Below are 4026 nucleotides of genomic sequence, written 5' to 3' on the forward strand. Positions count from 1 at the left end.
ACGGCCCTGGCCAAGCTGCTCCCAGTTCTGCACACTTGGTGACGAGTGCTGAGTCTATGCCCTTGGGGATGGCTTCCAGCCTCTGATCGAGGGCTTCCTGGCCTGATTATGGCACCAAGTGATCAGGCTGGCAGGACCCAAGTTAGGATTGACTCGCGGGGCAGCGCCAATCTTCGCAGGCCACCCGCAGTGCCCGCCTGCCTGGCGCCAATCCCGACCCCGCTCCCCATTTCCTGTCCTCTCTCCCTGCAGCTCCCCTTCTCCACTTTCTGCCACCCCCCAAAACAGAGCTTTCAAAGCTCCACCAACTATATCTGGGTGGACTTTCCTTTGGTAACTTGCAGAACGTTCTAATAAATAGAAAAGCACTGGGGTTTGCTTTAGAAAGAATTTGGGGGGTTGGAGCACAGGATTCTGTCCAGATCTGTTGCTGTTTCACAAATCACTTACTCTAGTAACTGCAATTCACTGTACACCACACAAGAGGGAGAGCATCCCAATCATGCCACGCAAATGCCAACTAGCTGAAAAACGTATGGTGCTGTGCATTAGCCAATGCAACCCAAAATAGGGTGACAGTGTCCCTCACCAGGACAAGTGACTTCTAAAACCATCAACACACATAGCAGATGGCAAAGGAATCAAGACTAGTTAAATGGAATTCCAAGAAATGGAAAGATAAGCCTTCTACTGCCAGGGAACACCTATATCCATCTCCCTGTGTTTGCCCTTCAGCAGTACTTTCAGGTCCTTTCCAGTTAGTAAACCTAGTATCAAGTATTCACATGACTTCCTGGAGCGGTGGTAACTCTCATCTTTAGCAGTCTCATGGCCAGTTATGCCAAGAGCACAAATGGCTCTGGGTAGAAAACAACAGAATTGGAGACAACTGAATACCAGAAGTTCAAGCTAATTGCAGCATGGAAAATGTTCATTGGTGGCCACACAGGCACATACACACAGCATATACTAGTACAGCTGAGTGACCAAGACATTACTCAGAACAGCACAGGCTCATTTGCTACATCCTAAGAGAAACTATAGCCCTTACCTAGGAACCTTCATATGAAGCATTGAAGAGTTCTCACAATAAGAAAATTTAAAGCTTTAGTTTATAAGACAAGAATTCTGCAAACTACACAATATTAATGGTAAAAACTACAAATTTTAAATACTATAATAAAAATAAAGAGCCAATATTTAATTCTATAACACATCAAAAATTTAAAATAACTCAAGAAAACAAACCTGGGAATTCAAGGGAACATCTGAATTGCTAATAAATTGTGAAAAAATCTCTTAACCTTTATAATGTGTACACAAAAGTAGTGGAACAAAAGAAGAAAACAAAACACTATATTGTAGCACAGTAAAAGGTGGGTACATATTATTAACAATGATATCCTTTTCTTTCTGAAGCCTGGTGGACAACAGTTAACAGTTACTAAGCACCAGAATGATTGAATATCTAGGAGTCTCTAAGAGTAGACATTGACATGTGTTATTTAGCCACTGTGATTTCTTTTCATATGTAGCAGAATAAACTTAATGATGGAATAAAAGGCACAAAAGGGCTGATGTCAAGTATTTGAACCCCAGGCTACTCTTCAGACAAAGTGCTTTTAGCACAAGCAGAGCAAAAGCAACTTTAATGGACACTTCCAAAACCTTGAATATGCAACCAAGGAATAATGAATGTGAATTGAAAAGTTACATCAAAATAATAAAGTATAGAAAGGAAATAGTTTGAGCTAACTCATGTTATGAGATTAAGTATTATAATCTATGCAGGTAAATGAAGTGAATATGTATTTAGAGTGACAGGGTACCCTGTTTACTAAAACCTCACTATACCTCATGCCTACTTAAAATTCTGTCATTCTTCTTTACTGTATCAAAGAATTGAAACTAAAGCAACAGCATTTTCCATATCATGCAAACACACAATAATCTACCATTTAATCATCTCAAGCAACATTTTCAATGCTAAACAATGGTATGACTATTTCCAGGGACTGGGGTCTTCACTATGCCATGCCTAAGCACCACCAATATCATTTTATGGCATTTTATTGATTGGTAATTACTAGTATGATTCAACAAATAAAAAGATGAGGCAGATTCTGCTGTATAAAATCCTGGATATTGCTAAGTTTCCACATGCAAAAGTACCCAAACAAAACCCCAAACCAAAAACTGAGCGATTTTAAATATGTTTATCTTACAAATAAAAATGCAAGGTTAAAGATTATTTTAGCTCTATTGGACATACAAAGTCAAGTTCTATCTGATGGTCCACCCACTAAGAAAGTGACTTAATAGTCCATAAATTTTAAAAACATATTTTCTAGTGTTTATTAAGTATAATTTGTGGCAATAATACTTATTTTCTATAACAGAGGTACAGGTTTAGGATTTATCAATGATAATACTTGATGTTTTAACTCTTATCAGCATAAAGAAGTGTCTGTAAAAATATCCAGTAGTACTAATTCACAAGTTTATTTAATGTACATAGAAACCCTGTGAAAAATATAAACCTGAGGAAATCTAGCACAGTTCCAAGGCTTCTAAATTAAACCACCCTTGAGACTTACCAGAACTTAAAAAAATGCTTAAACATATGAATTTAAGACTTCATTCAGCAAAATCATCTATTTACAGTGAAGAATACTGGTTTGATTATGTCATTGAAGGATACAAAAGTTCAACACAGACCACACTGCATTGTGGGTACTTTTGTAGCAGGTGTCCAACTGTCATCCTTACCTGTTATCAGGAACACCAAGAGCCACAGTATCACAAGGACACTGCTGTAACAACATCACACAGGTCCAGCAAAACCCTGGGAATTTTGCAATGGAATTACCAACTTTTTTTAATAAATGTATAAAAAACCAAAAATTCAGCAAAAGCAGCATTATTACATAGTAAACAGAGTATAACCCCAAAGTCAGTGGTCAGTGAACACCTTACCAGACCAAGCTATTCACCAAGTTACCTGATCCTCAGCAGGCCATCAACCCGTGCATAATTCCAACAGGTGAAAAATACAACACTTATGGAAGACAGCAATGATTTGATAATGATCTGACATAATGGAGGAAAAACAGGAAAAATAAAGGGATTGCAGAGCATAGTCCCTATTAGAACAAGATAACTTTCCAAATTAAAACAAACAAAAAAACCAAACAAACACAAAAAAACGACGTCAACATGAAGCTACAATATGAAATTTTTCATTTTTCTTTGTATGAAATTCAGAGTCTGCCATTCAATCCTGGGTTTTTAATAAGAAGGACAGGTTTGGCCTGGACTTCCCCTTGTCCTGGTTAATTATTTGCACTTCTTTTTGTTGGTGTTTTGATTCTTGTTCTAGTTTCTTCCTTTCCTCATGAATCTTTCTTTGTTCTTCAACAATTCTTAATTGTTCTTCGACCTGAAAGTTAATATAAGAATGAGATCAGTTATTCCCTTCTCTCAGTATCTTTTGGCTACCAGGGGACAATCTACAAATTACATGAACATACAGATACCAGGAGAGGAAAAAAAGTAATTGAGGAAAGAAGTTAATTATTTTTATATATTTTCTTTATCTATAGTTTATGAATAATGGATTTTGGGGAATTCATGGCTTGAGCATAGACTTGATTTTGTCTTTATATTATCAAGAGTAACAGTATGGAAAGAAAAGGCACAGATTAGTCCCAATGTATGTATCTACCCAATTACTGTATTTATAATTAGATGGACATATACAATAATTGTAGCTAAAAATTCCCACTGTGCCTCCATATTACACACACAATAGTAACCAAGAATTTAACCAGGTAGAGGTGGTGCATATATTTAATCCCAGCAGTCAAGAGATAGAGAAACTGGATCTCTGAGTTCAAGGCCAGTCTGGTCTACAGAGGAAGTTACAAGATAGCCAGGGCTACATAGAGAAACCCTGTCTCAGAGAATTAACAATGAATTTCTCTAAGACCTAATTTCATGGAGTGAAAAAATTAGCAAATGTTTTGA

Source organism: Cricetulus griseus, unplaced genomic scaffold (genome assembly GCF_003668045.3).
Source record: "Cricetulus griseus strain 17A/GY unplaced genomic scaffold, alternate assembly CriGri-PICRH-1.0 unplaced_scaffold_256, whole genome shotgun sequence".
Classification (NCBI taxonomy): Eukaryota; Metazoa; Chordata; class Mammalia; order Rodentia; family Cricetidae; genus Cricetulus; species Cricetulus griseus.